Source organism: Protopterus annectens, chromosome 1.part0 (assembly GCF_019279795.1).
Source record: "Protopterus annectens isolate FY-2018-M chromosome 1.part0, PAN1.0, whole genome shotgun sequence".
Lineage (NCBI taxonomy): Eukaryota > Metazoa > Chordata > Ceratodontiformes > Protopteridae > Protopterus > Protopterus annectens.
The window spans coordinates 1,989,775,133-1,989,797,079 of record NC_056725.1 but is presented as its reverse complement, the minus strand read 5'-3'; positions in this window follow the sequence as shown (position 1 = coordinate 1,989,797,079).

Sequence of the window (21,947 nt, the reverse complement as noted above, 5' to 3'; positions counted from 1 at the left end):
CAGGACTGGTGAGATGGTTACATCAAGGAGGGAGCTACCCTGTAGCAGTGAGAATGAAGGTGAGCCACAGCTGCTTGTGGGTACTGATGTTCCCTTGGAGAGAGTGACTGCAAGGGCAAAGGTGAGTAGTAGTACCCAGGCTGACAGTGAGGCACTGCTGTCAGAGAATATAAGGCTTCCTGTGGAAGGGAAGCTGGGAAGCGTTACTAAGAGAGAGCTGAGACAGGCTCATCTCTCAGACCCTACATTACAAGGCCAGAGGGAGGCAGCTAATGAGGCACCTGATTCTCAAGGGAAGGAGAAATCTGTATACTGGGACAAAGGGTTACTGTATAGTGAGTGGACCCCTGAGGGAGGGCTAGACAGTGAGAGAATACAGCAGTTGGTAGTGCCCAGAGCCTGTCATCTGGCACTTCTAGCCATAGCCCATGAAATTCCCTTTGCAGGTCATATGAGCATAAAACATACAAAGAGACATATTATGCAGAACATTTATTAACCTGCGATTTCCAGAGATGTAACAGGGTACTGCAGGACCTGTGAGCAGTGCCAAAAGGTAGAAAAGGAGGGAGACAAGGTGAAAGCTCCTTTGATGACTTTGCCTGTGATTGAGGAGCCATTTCAGAGGGTTGCTATGGATATTGTGGGGCCTCTGAGTACCCCAAGTTCCACAGGGAAAAAGTATATCTTAGTGGCAGTAGATTATGCTATGAGATACCCTGAGTCAGTGACTCTGTCCTCCATTGAGGCAGAAAAGGCAGACGTGTGTGTGTGTGTGTGTGTGTGTGTGTGTGTGTGTGTGTGTGTGTGTGTGTGTGTATCAATCAAATCTCAAAATGCTTGTGTATCAGCCAATTGGGCAGGGACATGAAGCACTGGCTGGACAGAGAGGGTGCTGGAGGTCTTAGCTTGGCCACTCGGCTGAGATCATAACTCAATAGCTGTGCCAGTGGGGAGTCTTTATCAGGAACTGGAGAAAGTGAGAAACCAGACCTAGACTGACTGTGATCTCTGTGTGCTGTTAAGGGAAATTGTACTTTACTGTGTGTACTTGTCATCCTCCCAATGTGTACATCCCTCCCTGGTGCTAGTGGTGAGGATTGAGGGTACTTGATTACTGTGCCAGTGTAGGGGTGTCACAGATGTATCAAACAGAGAAAATGACAAAGCAACTAAGACAAGAAGTGTCCCTATTAGAATATAGAAGAGGGAACATATCAACAAAAACACTCAGAAAAACAGATGTGATAAGAGCAATGCACAGTATTAGAACAGATAAGGATCTATCATGCACTATCGCAAATAAACTAAAAAGCTCAGCACAGGTGAAAAAACATAGAAGATGTGCAGACAAATATAAAGGAAAAGTGCAAAATAAAGCATTTAATAATGACCCGAAAAAAACATTTTTAGACAATTGGGAAATGAGGTAAAAGGAATTGAAAGACCACCAAAAAAAAGAAATAGATACATTTTGGAGAAGTATCTATGAAGATCCTGTGGAACATAAATACAATGCTAAATGGATAGAAGAAGTGAAAGAATAAGGAGTTCAAATGCATAGAATATGAAGTGGGATGAAATAACAACCAGAGAGATTGAAACAAAGTGAAGAAAAGCCTCTCATTGGGAAATCCCAAGCCCAGATGCAGTACCTAACTTCTGGCTAAAAGTATTAACATCTTTACATGAAGAATTAGTACTCAATTGTAATTATTACTGCTTGGTGTAACTCATTCTAAGCCTTTAGTTTAAGCACTTGGGCCTGCTGAATCTAGCTTTCTTTGTATAAATTGAGCACTAATCCAGGCATTCTTTAAAGTATTCAGTTGTATTTATTACTGCTTGGATTAAGCACTTGGGCTTCGGACCAGTTGTTTTACATTAGGAAGGTTTTTGGCCTGCACTGTGGTGGCAGGACAGGTGGCTTACATCCTTCTAAGTTGGGAACTGTTGATTGAGGGCTCAGTGTCAATTATTCTAAAAGTGTATTAGTTCTGGTTTAAGCGCTTGGGCTTCAGGCCAGTTATTTTACATTAAGAAGGTTCGTGGTCTGCACTCTTGTGGGAGGAGAGGCTGGACTCTGCCCTTCTGAGCTGGGAATTTCTGGTTAAAAGCTTATAGTGCCTGCATATTTGAACTGTTTCTTACTGAAATTGGTACACCTTGTTTGCTGTAGCATAGACTAGATCCAGGCCTGCTGAATCTAGCTTTGTTTGTATGCTTGTTTGTTTGCTTGTTATTTCCCTGAAATGCTAATTCCACCTAAAACGCGGCTTTTCAGTGCTTCTGTGGATCCCTAGTGATATCTGCATTGCTTACTGTACTTATTTCCTTGTTTCACTTGAAAGAAAGTTACTGTTTGTCATTTTTGCATTTAAGTTACCTGTAACACAATGCATTTAAGTTACCTGGCACTTGCTCACTAAGTCAGCACTAAAAAATTAAAAGCACTACACCCTCACAAACTCCCCTTGAGTACCTTGTTCCCCATTGGCCCTTTTTTCAATTATAAAGGAATTCCTAATACTATTCTAGCATGTCCAAAGGTCAGTTGTCAATCTCCAGTCCATCTGGTGAATCTGGGAATCTTGAGGCAATGTTACAACTGCCTCATGTACACAGACAACCCTCTCCTCCTCCCAACAAATTCCAACACATGTGAGAGATGCAACCATATAACCAAACTGGAGGCTAAGCTCTCTCAACTCAGTACTGGCGTAACCAGTCAGGAGGAGAAGGAAACCACACTCACTACAATTCCAGTCTCACATAGACCTACCACGACAGCAAACCAAACACATAAACACACAAAAACATACTCGGAGGCTCTAAATAAAAATCTGCCTAAGCAGCAGAGACCTCCAAAGCAGACACCCAAGCAACCGCTACCCCAAAACAAAACACGTGCAACACATAGCTCACAAAGCCAGTGTGCCGAACAGTCACAGCCCTTAAGCTAAACAACACACCTGATACACTTGTAATAGGTGACTCTATCATCAGGCACACTGACATCCCACTCACCAGACTGAACAAGGAGAAGGTCACGGTGAGCTGCCTGTTGGGTGCTAGGATCCGCCACATAACACAAGCACTCAGGTCACTCCAAGGCAAGTAAAAATATGACTCAGTCATTGTCCATGCTGGTGTGAATGACTTGAGACGTACCTCCCTGGACTACATGAAAAGAGACATAGAGGAGCTCTCTGAGCATGTAGCCCAGGCCGGTATGACACTGACCTTGAGTAGCATCTTACCCTCACCAAGAATGATGCCACAATATGAAGACAAGATGATAAATTTCAACAATTGGCTTAAGTATTGGTGTCATTCAAAGGGGATCCAATGCCTGTCAGCCTGGGATGATGTGCTCGACAAGCCGCGATGCTTCACTAGGGATGGCTTGCACCTGTCACCCCTGGGCTTTCAGATATTGGCAAAGGTTCTTGCTACCCCCATAGTGCCTTTTTTTGGCAAAGCTCAAAAGACAAACCCACCTCCATAGGTATCACAAGGGATAAGAAACTAAGAGTAATGCTACTCAACGCCAGAAGTCTAAACCTCAAGATGCACGCACTCAAAACTCTCCTTAGCATGGAGAACATCGATATCTGTGCAGTAACAGAAACCTGGTTCAAGGCTCCCGAGAGCACCCCAGCATTACCAGGTTATACCTCATACCATGCTTTTCGGCCCCAAAACTTGGACCGAACCACAAAAGGAGGGGGAGTATCAATATTTGTCAAAGTTACCCACACCTCCAGGTTGGTGGCACAGCACGAAGCATCAGAGACTATCCATGTGCAACTAACAGTGGGTAAAACTGCCTTCCAGTTTATAGCCTGCTACAGACCACCCTCCCAAACCCAGGAACCCCACTCAGCCATCCTGAGAACACTGGAAAATATGAAGGATATTCACATCCCGACCCCAACCCCAGCCCAGAAAACCACAGTGAAAAACTTCTCTATAGCAAATTTCACACTCCTCAAAACTGAGGTGGAATCCTTCAAAGCCCCCGGGCCTGTGGAAAATACGGCCCAGATTGCAGAATCCTTTATAAACACATTCTATGAATACCTTCAGGAATGCGTGGATCATGCAATCCCAAATAAAACCAAGACCCAATCCTCCAAAGGCAAACGTCCTGTCTGGTGAACCCCAGCCATAAACAAACTATACAATAGAAGGAGGAAGCTACTAAATGATAGAGCAAAATACCAAAAAGGGAAGGCATCTCTGATCAGTATTAGCAAAAAACTACAGGCACTCATAAAATCGTATAAGGCCAGCTTCGAGAGAAAAATTGCACAGGACACAAAGGATAATCACAAGGCTTTCTTTAGTTATGTTAGGAACCTGGGTGGGATTTCCCAGATATGCTCAGAATTAGTCCAAAATGAGGAAAAATACACTGAACCCACAGACATTGCCCACATCCTAGCTGACAGGTTTAGTGCAACCCCCCCCCTCCCCAACAAAAGGGCAAATATCTCTCCCAGCAGAGTGCTGCCCCCCTGACATCTCAGATGCTCAGGTAAGAGCTGCCCTCTCCAAAGCAAAAACACAGCATCAATGGGACCAGACGGTGTCCCGGGCTGCATCCTACATGAACTCCAAGAAGAGCTAAACCCAAACATAAAACTACTGTTCAATCTCAGCCTTAGTACAGGATATGTACCCAAAGAGTGGCATGCAGCAACAGTGGTCCCTCTCCACAAAGGTGGTGCCTCAATGGATCCTGGAAACTATTGCCCCATAAGCCTGACTAGCTTGGTCTGCAAAGCTATGGAAAGGATCATCATGGACCTCATAAATAAAGATATTGGGGACCTACAGACACTGGATCCTACCCATTTCGGCTTTGTTAAGGGCAGATCCTGCCTCTTAAACCTGGTCGACTTCTTTGAAACTGTCACCAAGGCCATTGACGAGGGGAAGGTGGTCCACACAGCCTACCTGGACCTCTCAAAAGCCTTCGATACAGTACCCCACTCGGGCATTATAGATAAGCTCACCAGCTTAAATATAAACCCCTATGTCACTAGATGGGTTGCAAACTGGCTCAAGGACAGAACCCACATGGTTAGAATTGCTGGAGCCATGTCAGACTCCAAACCAGTTACAAGTGGTGTTCCACAAGGCTCAATCCTGGGACCTCTCTTGTTTGGTATATATTTCTTGGAGATACAGGCCAACACGGAAGGACTGTGGCTGACCAAGTACTCAGATGACTGAAAACTGGGCACCATAATCGACTCTCCAGCCGACTCAAGCATCTTCCAAATGGGTCTCATAGAAACAGACAACTGGTGTCAGACCCATGGTGTCAAGCTAAATGCCAAAAAGTGTATAGTCATCCCCTTTGGCAAAAACAAAGTGCCCACAAATTACCACATAGGTGGTAATCCATTAAGTACAGAAGAAGTAATTAGGGACCTGGGGACCCAAGTTAATAGCAATCTCTCATTTGGCAACCACGTGGCCAAAGTGGTTAGAAAAACATTTTATATAGCCCACTTAATCATGAAGGGATTCACATCTAGATTAGGGGAGGTCATCGTGCCTCTTTACTCATCCCTCATCAGGCCTATAATTGAGTACAATGCCGCTTTTGGGATGTACCTTACCAGACACCTGCAGCAGCTGGAAAGACCCCAAAAGTACCTCACCAAGAGGATCAAAGTGCTTAAACAGATGCCATATGCTGCCCGGTTAAAGAAACTCCAGCTCTACTCAGTGGCATACCGCCTGCTCAGAGGCGATCTGTGCATGACGTATAAAGCCATGTCCAACCTGGAATTAATGGACATGCTGCACCTCAGAAAATCCAAATCCCATCGAGCTATGCACTCGAGAGACCTGAACCTCAGCACTGAAATAAATAGGACATGCTGGAGGGACAGATTCATAACCTAGAGGCTCCCTTCACTCTGGAATAAAATCCAAGTCCAGGTTAGGCAGAGTCCCTCATTGACTCTCTTCAAGAGGAATCTTGATGAGTGGATGGGAGATCGTAGGTTTACCCCGGGTATCACTTCTGTGTCACTGTTAGACAGAGGCACAGTATACTATCCTCGAAAAAGGGCATGGCAAAATTAATTTAAAATGGATGGTGAAAGCAAAACACACTCTGGCGAGGCTTATAAATGCCCTAGGGCAGATAGCCTAGTATGAACCTATGAACCTATGAATTAGCTACTATTTATATGTGGACCCCAAACAGACACCAGCCTGGTTGACAACAGGAAAAATAATGCTCCTAATTAAGGGGGAACCTGCAAGTTATCTTAAAAATTGTAGACCAATAACTTGCCTTCTGATGACATATAAACTATACACTGGAACTGATGCTGACAGAGTTTATAGTCATTTAGAAGAAAACTCAATTATGGCAATAGAACAAAAGGGTAATAAAAGAAAGTCATATAGAGTAAAGGGATCATCTGTTACTAAATAAAGTCATAGTGGAGAACTGTAAAAAGGGGAAGAATCTAAGTATGGCATGGATTGACTACAAAAAGCATTTGACAGTATACCACATTCATGGATAAAATAGTGCTTAGAAATGTATAAGATACATCCTACACTGATAAATTACATCACAGTGACCACAAAACAGTGACAAACCACTTTGCAGTTAAGTCATGATAAAGTACAAATTATTATTGCAGGGATAAAAATCCAAAGGGAAATATTCGAGGGTGACTCTGTCACCGTTGCTTTTTTGTCTTGCAAGTAACCCATTAAGCTGCCTGCTTAACAGATTAGGTCATGACTATAATTTGTCTCCCAGATATGAACAAAGTGTAAAGACTTCTCATTTTCTCTTTGTCGATGATTTAAAACTGTATAGCTCATCAGATGAGGAACTGAAAGCACAACTGCAAGTAGTCAAAACTTTTTCAGATGATATAAGAATGTCATTTGGTCTTGGTAAATGTGCAAAAGCAACTTTTAAAGTAGGGAAGTTGCAGCACCAAGAAAACATCAGTTTGGGACAAGAATGTGATATACAGAACTTGAGCAAGAGGGAATGTATGACTAGTTGGGAGATGATAAAGGATCAACAATAAAACAAGAACAAATGTGAATAAAACTTAGTAAGGGATATTTTAGAAGACATAAATTAATCATAAAAACAATGTTGACATCTAGGAACAAAATTCAAGCCATAAACCAATTTGCTCTTCCTGTCCTAACTTACAGTTTTGGAGTGACTGACTGGCCCCAGAAGGTGTTGGATAGATTGCAGAGGAAAACAAGAAGAATGCTGCATGCCCATCAAATGATTTACAAAAATCAGTGCATACCAAGATTATATATTCCCAGTTCCAAAGGAGGTCTGGGCCACCTTGAAACTGATTACATGTATGGATCTGCAGTGATGAGATTGTGTATACATCTGCTGACCTCACAAGACCCAAACATAATGAAAGTTTTGAAACATGAGGAGAATAAATCTAAGATGACTTCCATGCTTAGTCTAGCAGAAGCCTATCGGCGTCAAGTGTGAATGTAAATCAAACCAGAATTAGATAAAAATCAGGCAGTAACTGAATATGCCAAAAAACAAAAATAAAGCATATAAGATGAAGGATCAGATGAGAAGGCAATAAATTTGGAAAATGCATCAATACAGTTGAAAGTATAGAGAGTTCATGGAAGATTATCATGTTGATCAGGATCAAATGCAGGAATGGATAAGGAGTGGCGAATTCAAACCAAATGACGAAATATTAATATTGGCAGCCCAAGATAGTGGGCTATGTACACATTGGTTTACATAGTCCATTGAACATGTGAGATAGACAAATGTAGGTTTTGTAAAACAGAATTGGAAACAGTCACACACATCATTGCTGGTTGTGACATACTAATGGCAGAAGACCTGTATCCTGAAAGGTATAATAATATGGCAACACTGTTGCACTGGGGAGAGTGCAAACATTATGGTATTGAAGTGGCTAAGAAACACTGGAACATGAGCCACAAGGCATCATAGAAAATGATGAAGTCTATGTCACATGGGATCACCCATTACCAACAGTCCAAAAAATAGAAGCAAGAAAACCATATATGGTGGTCTATGAAAAGAAGAGCAAAAGTAGCATTGATCATTGAAATTGCTACACCCAGTGACTACAGGTATTGTGTACAGAGAAACACAAAGTCATAAAATATCAAGATTTGTAGGCAGAAATTAGAGCAATGTGGAAGAAAGATACCAGGACAGTTCCAATAGTAGTAGAAGCAACATGTCTTATAAAAAGGAATCTACACTCCTATTTAGATATGTTACCAATACATGTAAAGCCATACAAATTGCAGAAGGAGTCATTACTGGGCACATTACAGGTGCTATGAAGAGCACTTCTGGCTAACATCAAAAATTGACACAATACTAATTTCATGAACTTAAATAATATTTTGACTTAGGAATGGGGTCCATTCCCATCATGGTATTAGAAACCCAAAAGACTTGGAGAAATTAAAATAAAAAATCAGAGTACAATACCCCCTTCAGTATGTAAATGGCCAGGCATATGCACCAACTGGAGCATCCACTGACATTCCACACAAAAAAAAATAATGCAGGGAGCAAACAACATGTCCTAGGCAGATGAGAAAATCTCACCAATGCGATGCTGATATATAGACTGTGTTTTATATAGCATACAGTATATCATGGACAGAAGTAGGTTAAAAAAAAGAAGATAGCTGAGTGCACAAGTCGGGGGGGGGGGAGTGCCCAATCCTGGTAGACACACTGGTACCCACCAGGACTGGAAGAAATAACAGTGTAGAATCATCAAGACATGGAAATATTCCTACAATGGTGCTAGGCCAGGCCCAGGGGGTAGGATGGTTCTCCTATTGTAGAAGGAAGTAGCAGTTCACAAAACTCACAAATAGTGATAAGGCAGAAAAGAGCCAAACAGATGACAGAGTGGACTATTGAGGATAAGAAAGAAATTATGTAGTCTTACTATTATGCAAAAAAGCCCAGAATTTCCAAACACAAGATATGCAAAATAATTAAGAGATAAATTAGATGAAAGAAAAATACAAATCAGGGTACAACCTGACAAAACTATCTTCAAAAAATAGCTTATTTCCCAACTAAATAACTCCTGGACTTGCAACTGCCTAGCACCTGGCTGACATATTTTAACTCCTTTCCCCTATCCACTATCCATCCTCTTTAAAACTCCCACAGATGCATTATATATTATCACACATAACTTACCAACTCATTGCCACCTACTCCCCACTGCCCCATATATACCCACTAACTCTCCTGTAGACTAAGCTGAAAAGCTTTCCCTTAAAATGTCAATGCACCTCATATGAACTTGTCTATATTGTCCTCCTTTTTAGTTTTCCCTTTCTTGTCTTATCTTCAGTACATCTTCAAGATTATCTCTAGTAAACATATTGTATGAGCAACAATCATGTTACTAACTGCTATACTTATAATTCCATGTCTAAACCACTATGCTTATATAAATATCTTATGCAATCACGTTATCTCCTATATTTTATAACTGAATGTGTAAACCACAATGCTCATGTAAATATCTTATGTATAGTATGTTAGCAATTGTTCTGAAGCTTTTCTCCCTGAGCCTCAGCTGAAAAGAGACAGCTCTGTCCATTCAGACCTCCCCAGTAAACAAATGTAAAATAATTAAAAAATAAATAAATAAAAACTGTCAGAAGGTTCAAATAAAAATTTGTATTCATTAATACAACACATTTGTGAAAAACAGTATATAGATCAAGAAACATTGATCTGTTTGAAAAAAGAATAATCTAAGGAAGTGCAAAAATACAACAACAAAACCTGGAGATTCTTGAAAAGTATGAAAAAGAAATATAGACATGGGAAAGAGAGATTTGATATGGTGCAATATTTATGCAAAGGAGAAAGCCAAATTAGTCAATATAAAGAAGGCAGCCCCAAAGTTATTCAAGGAGAAATGCAAAGGCATTCAGGTAGGGAAAATTTCACAATAAAGCAAATAATGTCACAAAGAGGGAATGCAGAAAAGAGGATTAGTAAAGTGGAAGTAAAAAAAAATAGAAGTTGAAGTTATGAAGTATCTGCGAAGTGACGGATTTGGTATAGAAGGTCTAACACAGGTTACATCACAACAAGATGGAACGAGTCCACAAAGAAAGGAGAAGCAGGAAGATCAGGAGACATCTGAAGAAGAAATATGGACATGAGAATGAAAAAGAGATTTAATATGATGTAATATTTATGCAAAGGAGAAAGCAAAACTAAACCAATACAAAAAGAGCAACACCAAAGATATTTGAAGAGAAATACAGGCAAAGGAATCTGGATATGGAAAATATTGCAATACAAAAAATAAGACAAAGAGGAAAAGTAGAAAAGGAGATTAGTTGTTGTATCTTTTGGCTTTTCCCGGTTAAGGGTCGCCACAGCGGAACTCCGGTCTGGTAATGTTTGGCAGTAGATTTTTACATACTGAGTTGCCAGCCCTGACGCACAACCTTCAACGAAGGTATGCCCATTCACGCATGTCTCCACACAGAAGACACTTTAGCTGAGAATCGAACAGGACAATGTCTTACTGTGAGGTGACAATGCTACCACAGCAAAGGAGATTAGTAATGTATAAATTAAAGAAATAGAAACTGAAGTTATGGAGTTCCTGTGAAATGAAGGATTCAGTGCAGAAAATCTAATTCAGAAAGCACCACAACAGGATAGAGCAATGGGTATCCATATTAATGGGAAACCAGTGGAATGGGAGGCAATGGGTCAGGTACCATATCAAGATATTTTGGAACCTTCCACAGAAAACCAGTATAAACATTCACTTGTAGCTGGACAGCAAGGGAACGAACAGGAAACTGTGGAAACTCTGTCTCGGTCAATGTTGAGGAGTGATAAGTCAGTGAGTTCCCATATGACAGAGCAAAGGATGGCACACAATGAAGCTGATGAGAATGTGCCACAGGAAGATGCGATAAAACTTTCAATAGAATGCCTGCAGGAAATGGAAAATAAAATATGTGCCCTCAGTTTAGAAGACAACAAGATAAGGGAAGAGTTGTTTAATTTAATAGAGATAGATAGACATATTAAGATCAATGAAAGAAATAGACTGCAGAAGGTCAATAAAACCCAAAGAGCTAGAAGTTTGATAAAACAAATGAACACAGTAATTAGGACTGCCCATATAAATCCATACAATATAACAGACGTAAATAGGATATACTGCTGTGCAGCTAAATTAATAACTGATAAAGTTCTACCACAAGAACACAGGGTAGTGAGGGAAAGGATGGGGAAAAATCGAATATGATCATGGAAGTATTGAATAGAAAAATTCACATAGCAATTATGGCAAAAAAGTCACTGTTAGAAGAATATAGAAGAGGGAACAAAACAACAAAAATACCAAGAAAGATAGAAGTGATAAAAGCAATGCACAGTATTAGAACAGACCAGGATCTATCATGCACTATCCCAAATGACAAACTAAAAATCTTAGCACAGGCACAAAACTTAGAAGATATACAGATAAATATAAAAAAAAAGTACACAATAAGAAGTTTATTGATGACTGAAAACATTTTTACAGAGAATTGTCAAACAAGGTAAAAGGAACGGAAAGACCACAAAAAAGAAGAAATAGATAAATTTTGGAGAAGGATTTATGAAAATCCTGTGGAACATAACAAAGATGCTAAATGGATGGAAGACGTAAAAGAAAGAAAGAATAAGAAGTTCAAAAGTACAGAATATGAAGTGGGATGAAATAACAGCCAGAGAGATTGAAACAAAGTGAAGAAAAGCCTCTAATTGGGAAAACCCAGGCCCAGATGCAGTGCCTAAATTCTGGCTAAAAGCATAAACATCTTTGCATGAAGAATTAGCTACTATTTATATGCAGACCCCGAACAGACAATTGCCTGGTTAACAGCAGGAAAAACAATGCTCCTACTTAAGAGTGAACCTACAAGTTATCCTAAAAATTATAGACCATTAACTTGCCTTCCAACGACATATAAGCTATACACTGGAACTCACCCCAACAGAGTTTATAGTCATTTAGATGAAAACTCAATTATGACAATAGAACAAAAGGGTAATAAAAGAAAGTCATATGGAATAAAGGATCATCTGTTACTAAATAAAGTTATAGTGGAGAAATGTAAAAAGGGGAAGAATCCAAGTATGCATGGATTGACTACAAAAAAGCATTTGACAGTATACCACATTTGTGGATAAAATAGTGCTTAAAAATGTATAAGATACATCCTACACTGATAAATTGCATCACAGTGACCATGAAAGAGTGGCAAACTACTCTGCAGTTAAGTCATGACAAAGTACAAATTATTATTGCAGGGATAAAAATCCAAAGGGGAATATTCCCGGGTGACTCTATATCGCAGTTGCTTTTTTGTCTTGCCATGAACCCATTACGTTTAACATATTTGGTCTTGGCTATAATTTGTCTCCCAGAAAGAAACAATGTATAAAGACTTCTCATCTCTTTGTCTATGAATTAAAACTGTATAGCTCATCAGATGAGGAACTGAAAGCACAACTGCAAGTAGTCAAAACTTTTTCAGACAATATAAGAATGTCATTTGGTCTTGGTAAATGTGCAAAAGCAACCTTTAAAGTAGTGAAGTTATTGCACCAAGAAAACATCTGTTTGAGACAAGAATGTGATATAAAGAACTTGAGCAAGAGGGACTGTATAAATAGTTGGTAATTGATAAAGGATCAACAATAAAACAAGAATAAATGCAAATAAAACTTTGTAAGGAATATTTTAAAATACTTAAATTAATCATAAAGACAGTGTTGACATCTAGGAGCAAAATTCAAGCCATAAACCAATTTCCTCTTCCTGTCCTAACTTACAGTTTTGGAGTGATTTACTGGCCCCAGAAGGTGTTGGATAGATTAGAGAGGAAAACCAGAAGGATGTTTCATGCTCATCAAATGATTTATAAAAATCAGTGCATACCCAGATTATATATTCCCAGTTCCAAAGGAGGTCTGGGCCACCTTGAAATTGATTACAATTATGGATCTGCAATCATGAGATTATGTATACATCAGCTGACCTCACAAGACCCAAACATAATGAAAGTTTTGAAACATGAGGAGAATAAATCTAAGATGGCTTCCATGCTTAGTCTAGCAGAAGCCTATCGGTGTCAAGTGTGAATGGAAATCAAACCAGAAGTAGATAAATATCAGGCAGCAACTGAATATGCCAAATAACAAAAAGAAAGCAAATAAGGTGAAGGATCAGATGAGAATGCAATAAATTTGGAAAATCCATAAATACAGTTGAAAGTATAGAAAGATCCTGGAAGAACTTCATATTGATCAGGATCAAATGCAGGAATGGTTAAGGAGTGGCGAATTCAAACCAAATGATGAATGGTTAATATTGGCAGCCCAAGATAGTGGGCTATACCCACGCTGGTCTACATAGTCCATTGAACATGTGAGATAGACAGATGTAGGTTTTGTAAAACAGAATTGGAAACAGTCACACACATCCTTGCTGGTTGTGACATACTAATGGCAGAAGAACTGTATCCTGAAAGGCATAATAATATGGCAACACTGTTGCACTGTGGGGAATGCAAACATTATGATATTGAAGTGGCTAAGAAACACTGGAACATGAGCCACAAGGCATCATAGAAAATGATGAAGTTTGTCGCATGGGATCACCCATTACCAACAGTCCAAACAATAGAAGCAAGAAAACCATATATAGTAGTGTATGAAAAGAAGACAAAAGTAGCATTGATCATTGAATTCGCTACACCCACTGACTACAGTGTCTTGTGAAGAGATAACCAAAGTCATAAAATATAAGGATTTATAGGCATAAATTTGAGCAATGTGGAAAAAGATAGCCAGACAGTTCCTATAGTGATAGAAGCAATGGGTTTTATAAAAAAATAATCTACACACCTATTTAGATATGTTACCAATACATGTAAATCCATACAAATTGCAGTAAGAGTCATTACTGGGCACATTGCAGGTGCTATGAAGAGCATTTCTGGCTGACATCAAAAATTGAAACAATACAAATTTCATGAACTCAAATAGTAGTTTGACTTAGGAATGGGGTACATTTCCATCATGGTATTACAAAACCAAAAGACTTGGAGAAATTAAAAAAAAATTAAAGTACAATACCCCCTTCAGTATGTAAATGACCAGGCATATGCAACAACTGGAGAATCCACTGACATTCCACACAGAAAAAAAAGTATGCAGAGAGCAAACAACATGACCTAAGCAGATGACAAAATCTCACCAATACAATACTGATATATAGACTGTATTTTGTATAGCATACAGTATATCAGGGACATAAGTAGGTTTAAAAAAAAAAAAGAAGATAGCTGGGTGTGCAAGTCCCAGGATAAAATAGTGCCCAATCCTGGTAGACGCACTGGTACCAGGAATGGAAGAAATGACAGTGTAGAATCCTCAAGACATGGAAATATTCCTACAATGGTACTAGGCCATGCCCAGGGTGAGGATGGTTCCCCTTTTGTAGAAGGAAGTAGCAGTCCACAAAACTCAGAAAATATAGGCAAGAAAAGAGTTAAACAGATGATAGAGTGGACTATTGAGGATAAGAAAGAAATGATGTAGTCTTACTAGTATGCAAGAAGCCCAGAATTTATGGACAAAAGATACACAAAAAGATTGAGAGAAATTAGAGGAAAGAAAAACACTTCCAAAGGAAAAACTGTCAGATGCTTCATATAAAAATTTGTATTCATTAATACAACTGATCCGTGAAAAACGCTATATAGCTCAAGAAACCTTGTGCCATTTGGAAAAAGAAGCAACTGAGGAAGTGCGAAAATTTAAAGAACAAAATTAAAAGATGTTTGAAGGGTATAAAAATGAAATATGGACATGGGAAAGGAAGAGAGATCTGATATGGTGCAATATTTATGCAAAGGAGAAAGCCAAAGTAATCTACACAAAAAAACAGCCCAAACGATATGTGAAGAGAAATATAGGCAAAGGCATCCAGATATGTAAAATTTCACAATAAAAACATAAGATAACAAAGAAGGAATGTAGAACAGAAGATTAGTCAAGTAGAAGTTAAAAAAATAGAAACTGAATTTATGGCATATTTGCAAAGTGAAAGATTCACTCCCGGATTCACTATGCCTTAAATGGTGTGAAGGATCAGTGCAGGAGCTCTAGCAGGCAATATGTCTGAGGTGCGAGCCAGGAACAGCCTGCAGGGGTGCACACGAGAGCTCCTGCACTAATCCAGCATAAACTAAGCCCTTGTATGCAAATCAACCGATTTGCAGTTGAAATCCATGCAGATGAGGTAATTTTGTGATCCAGGAAGCTTGTGACCGTCGGTGCAGGACTAGTGCAATCTACAGAAATGTACCCGGTTAGTAACCGAGTACATTTCTGCAAAATCCAAAATGGATCTGTGACAGCTCCAAATAAAAGCTGCATATCATTAAGGAAGCATGCCAATGGCCAAGTATAAGGCCACTGGCATTGAAAACAAAACAAAAATAAAAAAATCAACTTTTAATTTTTTTAGCCGATCTCAGCTGTTTAAGCATAGGGCAGCGGAGCTCAAATGGGATTGGGGGAAAATAACAAAATAAACCAAAATTAAGCATTCTAACTAAAATCAGTATTCTACCATGCAAGTCAATGGCAGGCAGAAGACAACATGGCCAGTGAGTAGTGGTTGCTAAGGGGGGAGGCTCATTGTGAGACATAACTATGCATCAGCAGGCAATCCTATGCAAATGAAGGGAATGATAGTGAATCCCAGTTTTCCCCAGCATGTGAATCAGGTCCCAACAGTGTAAGAGCAGGAATAGCTTGGTGCAAGCCTAGGAGTTAGGTGACATCATGGGAGTGTGTGTCAGGCATACTGTAAGCAGACTGGAGCCCTGTGGCTCGGGTTTGCTCCTAGCTTAGCACAGCTAAGCTAGGGGGTGTGTCTAAACCTGCCTAGCATTCTTTACAAAGTCTAAGCAGGTGTGCGCACAGTGCACCGGGTTTTACAGAAAGAAAAAAGAAGTTAAACCAGGAAATAGCAGTAGTGGTGCACATTTGAGCACTGTGTTTGCACGGCGTGCACACAGGCTTAAACAGGAAGGCAATGGGAGTGGAAAACAGCAGTAGGAAGGTAATCAAGGAGAACTAGCTTAGCTGGCAGGTGAAATGTATCAGAATCAGCCAATAATAAAGGCAGCAGACCAGCCCAGCGCAAAACACCACTATAAACTAAGCAAACACCTTCCTCTCTGTTTTTTTCCACACTCTACACCACTGTGTAAACAAGCGAGGAACTTTTAACACTCACAGCAGAAAATGGTAGGGGCTCAATAACTATCATACAACTTGCAGAAAAGGCTGAGGGTGGTGAGGATGTGAATGCTGTTGACCAACCCACAGTGAGGAGATAGAGAAGAGTGTATAGACCCAGGGTAACCTACCAGGGGCTACATGAGCTGGAGATAGTGGAGCACTATAGGGTGGACAGGGACCTCCTACAGCAAATTGCTGAGCTGTGCTGGCCACGTCTGACACACATAACTAACAGAGGGGAACCCATCCCAGTGGATACCAAGGTATGTGTAGGCCTAAGAATACTAGCTACAGGTACCTTCCAAAGGCCAACTGCAGATATGATGGGGATTTCATAGGCATCAGCATCCAGGGTACTCCACCAGTTCCTGGATGCCATGTCAGCACATGTCAGTGAGCGCATATATTTCCCCAGCACCTGTGAGGCGTTGGCCAGCAATATGCAACTGTTCCACCAATAGCAGAATACCCTGAGGTAGTGGGTGCTATAGACTGCATGCACATATGCATCAAATCACCACCCAGTGAGCAGGGTAGGTCTACATCAACCACAAGAGCTTCCACCCCATCAACTGCCAGGTCGTGTATGATGCCCAGGCATAATAATGAATGTGTGTGCTGGCTGCCCTGGTAGCTATCACGATTCCCACATCTGGCATCTGATGCAGCTGTACCAGAGATTTGCCAATGGATACATCCCTCACGGTCATCTAGTGGGGGATGCTGGATACGCATTGGAGCCGTGGTTGATGACACCCATTAGAAATGCACACACACCAGATCAAGAACGCCATAATGAGGCACATGCACAGACCAGAATTATAGTAGAGTGTGTGTTTGTGATGCTCAAGTTCCGGTTCCTGTGCCTGGACACATCCTGTGGAGCCTTGCGGTACTCACCAGCTACATGTACCCAAATCATCCTTGTATATGCCATACTACATGATATGATCCTGCTGAAGCAGCTGTAGCAGGAACAGTACGGGGCAGGGCCACACAGCCCCTCACCATTGCCAAGGCCTGCACAGTCACAGGGTGACTCAGAGGAGGAACAACCTGAGCCTACCCCAGTAGGCAGAAGGAGGCATGCCCAGTATTCCCTGGCCTTGGCAAAGAGGCAACGCATAGTACATACACTGACACAGGAGGGACCCAGTAAAAGGGATGCCAAACATTACACTACCTGTACCTAACCATGTGTAGGGAGTATACTATGTGCATCCAACATAGGCACCCCTGCAGCACCACCCTCAATACTGGGGCACCCACATGGTAAGCGAGTCACACATGCCAGTCTGGGGAGGGTCACATAAACAACAGGCACAGCCAGCAGGACAGGTGTAGACAAACACAAACAAAGGCTGTGCTATGGCCTCTGAATGAGGCCTATGGGTAACCTCCCCCCCAGGCCTACACAAACAGACTAGATCAGGTCAGGCAGTGGGATGTCAGTTCTGAAGGGGTAGGACATCAGAAACTAATATGTAGGTAATTAAAAGCTAAGCTCTGTAGTACACTGGTATGCCTCTAGCCGGCACAGTAGGTAAGACTCCATGCATTGCTCTTTACATGACACACTTCAGAGATTATTTGGCTATAACATTCATAGAGGTGTATTTTTAGGTGGATGTACCCGACATACCAGTACAGTCCTAGCAAATGTGTACAAGTGTCAGGTGTGCCCCCCCATCCTATGTATAACTGTAGAAATAGTCAGCTGTGTCCCCCATCCTACGTAGAAATATAGTAACAGTCAGGTGTGCCCCCCAATCCTGTGTAGAAATGTAGAAATAGTCAGGTGTGCCCCCCCATCCTATGTAGAAATATAGTAACAGTCAGGTGTCCCCCCCCAATCCTGTGTAAAAATGTAGAAACAGGTGTGCCTCCCCTGCTATGCAGAAATGTAGTAACAGTCAATGCAAAATGATCAATGGATACCCTACAGAGATAGCATGCTACCTGTCGGTGTACAACACAAAAGTCAGCACTGCAGTACAAACTACCTGGACACGATCCACACATGCAGTACAGATGACCATACTGGGCATGCCTACACACTTAGAGAAATGAAGGCAATATCAGTCAACAACATACTGAAAGGTCATACTGGGCATGATCACACATGTAAACAGATGAAGGCCATGTCTGCAAACACCAGTGGACCAGACATATATGGCAGTCGCAGTTGTTAGTGCAGACACTCATCAATATGCACCACTCATGCCTTGCACACAGTGGATAGGAATACAGACATATATGTAAGGACAAAACACTATAATAAGCCAAAGGTAGATGGACATAGATGTGTGGAAGAGTGTGACTGTGACAAAAAGCCATTCAGGCCTGTCCCATCCAGCACACAGCTAAAGGGCCCCAAACTCATGAGGTGCAGATGTCACTCACTGCAGATACTAGCCAACAGTATCTGTCAGCATGACAGACTATGTGGTGCACGTGCCAATTGTGCAACATGACTGTACAATCAAGTAGTTATCTAGCAGCTGTTTACACTTACCTGTGAAATATGACCCTGTGTGTGCCCGCATGCGGTGTGTCAATCCCTAGATGAATGGGTTATGGCCCATGCACACACACTTAGTCCTACTATGACAAGCCTGCTGAGGTCATCCAATGTGAAATACACCTTTGGGAGAGCTGTAGACCAGTAATCTCTGTGGTGCATCCCATAACTGTGCACTGCTATAGTGTGATAAACTAGCTAGGTAGGAGTTCTAATCCCTGACTTGGCAACTGTAAGTGCTTGTCTGTGTGTGTGTGTGTGTGTGTGTGTGTGTGTGTGTGTGTGTGTCTGTCTATCTTTGACTGTGTAAAAAGCAATGTTTTTTAAGGGTAGTCACACTACCAACAATTCAAATGCTTAAATTTGTCAAGGCTGCTGATGTCATCCACCTAGAAATACACCTCTGTGAAGGTTGTAGCCAAATCATCTCCATAGTGTTTCCTGTAACTGCTTACTGCTGTAGTGTGATAAAGTAGTTAGGTAGGTGTTCTAATCCCATAAATGGCAAGTGTTTGTGTGTCTGTCTGTGTAAAGAGCAATGCATTTTAGGGTCACACTCCCTACAATTCATATACTCAACTTTGGCAAGGCTGCTGATGTCATCCACCTACAAATACACCTCTGGGAAGGCTGTGGCCCAGTAATCTCCATAGCACGTCCTGTAACTGCATACTGTTGTAGTGTGATAAAATAATCAGGTAGGTGTTCTACTCCCAGATATGGCAAGTGTGTGTGGGTGTCTGACTCTGTCTGTGTAGAGAGCAATTCTTTTTAGGGTACAATTCATATGCTCAACGTTGGCAAGGCTGCTGATGTCACCCACCTAGAAATACACCTCTGGGAAGGTTGTAGCCCAGTAATCTCCATAGCGCATGCCATAACTGCATACTGCTGCAGTGTGATTTAGAACTGTGGTAGGATTCCTTGGCAGTTCTGGATGTTTTGTGTTTGTTTCAATGTCTGTGTATGGAGCATAGCATTATAGGCTAGTCACACTTACTACAATTTGAATGTTCAACTTTGGCAATCCTGCTGATGTCATTCTTTGTGAAATAAACCTTTGGGGAAGGAGTTCTTCTGTAATCCCCGTGGTGCATCCTATAGCAGATCCATGCTGTAGTGTGATATAGACCTCTGTTAGGGGTTCCATATCCACACACGTTGGTTGTGGATGTTTTGTGTGTGTGTGTCACTGTCTGTGTAGGGAGCAATGCATTTTAGGCTAGTCTTACTCACTACAATTAGAATGTCCTACTTTGGCAATCCTGCTGATGTCATCCAATGTGATATACACCCTTGGGGAAGGAGTAGTCCAGTCATCTTCGTGACATGTACTATAACTGCGTAGTGCTGTAGTGTAATAAACTTGTTAGGTAGGGTTCTACTCCCAGACATGACAGGTGTGTGTTTGTAACTTGTATCCTGTGTGGAGGGGGTTGTGAGTGTGTGGCCAATGTGGAGCAGGTTTTGCATAAATCTTATATGGTGGCCCTACTATATATTGCATGTCCACCGTACAGGGATAACAGATGTGAAATAGCTGGGAGGCTGGGGTGCAAAGCCATACCCATACATGCGACATCAAGGCCAAGCAATCACAGTTAGCAATCCCAGTATTACCCAGAGAACACTCTCAACCCATTTCTCATACACACACACATATGCCTAGGCAACAGCCAATATGTGGGTAGTACACTACATATTGCAACTGATAGTAACTATGGAGTGATAGCAGTGGGCTACAGAGGGCATGGTACCCTGTCCATCTGTCCATTATGCATGTACATGCAGGGAGTGCTCCCTCCCCATGTTCCCCAAAGGACACCTGCAACACCTGTTATTTTTTTTACATGTGACCCATAAAGGACATACCATGCATGACAACATGCCCTGTATGGACAGAAACCACTGACACCAGGAAATACCATTAGCATGCTACCAATGTAGGTGCAGGGTAAACCTGCTGCCCATTACCAGTCCCCCCACAGGTGGGCAAGGCTGGCACATCTAATGGTAATCTTTGTTCACAACATGGACCAGACACCCCAGGTACAGTTCCACATGTCACTGTACATGCTTGTGGGAGGTGTGCTCATCCCAGACACCACCGATGTCATGGACTGAAGAACACCTACATGGCAAGAAATGCACAGCATTGGCCACACACAATAGTCACCCATGTGACTGGATGGGGGATACAATACCCACCTGTGTGGGCAAATGCAGAAACCACAGCCCTGAGCCACAATGCAGACCACTGTCATGTGGCCTGATGCCCAGGTACACTCATCGCCTAGCATTGTATAGCTGTCTGGCACAGTCGACCACCCCACACCTGTGCAGACATACACCCATGCATGTCAGTACTGGCACCCTGTGTGTTTGTGTGTGTGCTGTATCGTGCGTATGTTCACATCCACACTCACTACAACTCCCATTGGCATACAGAAGCATGCTGTCTGATGTCAGACAGCTCTCCATACCCTTTGCCCATACAACCTTCATATGGCCCATGTGGTGCATGTGATACCTGCACAGTGATGTGTTGTGGCAATCCCACTACTGATGAGTTTTAATCCTGGCCCTGTCAAGTGTGTCAATGTGTGTGTGCATCCCTGTGAGAGTGTGGCTGTGTTAACAGTGGCACCTGTTCATGGGGACAGGCACGTGTAAGTCACCTACCATATAGCTACTATATCCCTGTTGCAGATGTAACTCACCATCACATATGTTCTTATAAAGAAAATTATTTTTAATAAAGAGAAGGATCAACATTCAATTAATATTTTTCTAGTAAACATTCTACTTGCAGCCATTTTGCATAGAATTATTATTACTTCTCATCTTAATAACATGTAGTTCATTATAAGAGACTTTGCAATATTTACAAATTCACCATTGAGGAAGTATTTGAATTCTTCCAATTTTTAGTGAACATTCACTGACATTTTTTAATTTAGTGTGATTGCTTCTTCTTTTTTTTTTTTAAATATTTTTATTCATTTCCAAAAACAAGAAAGCATG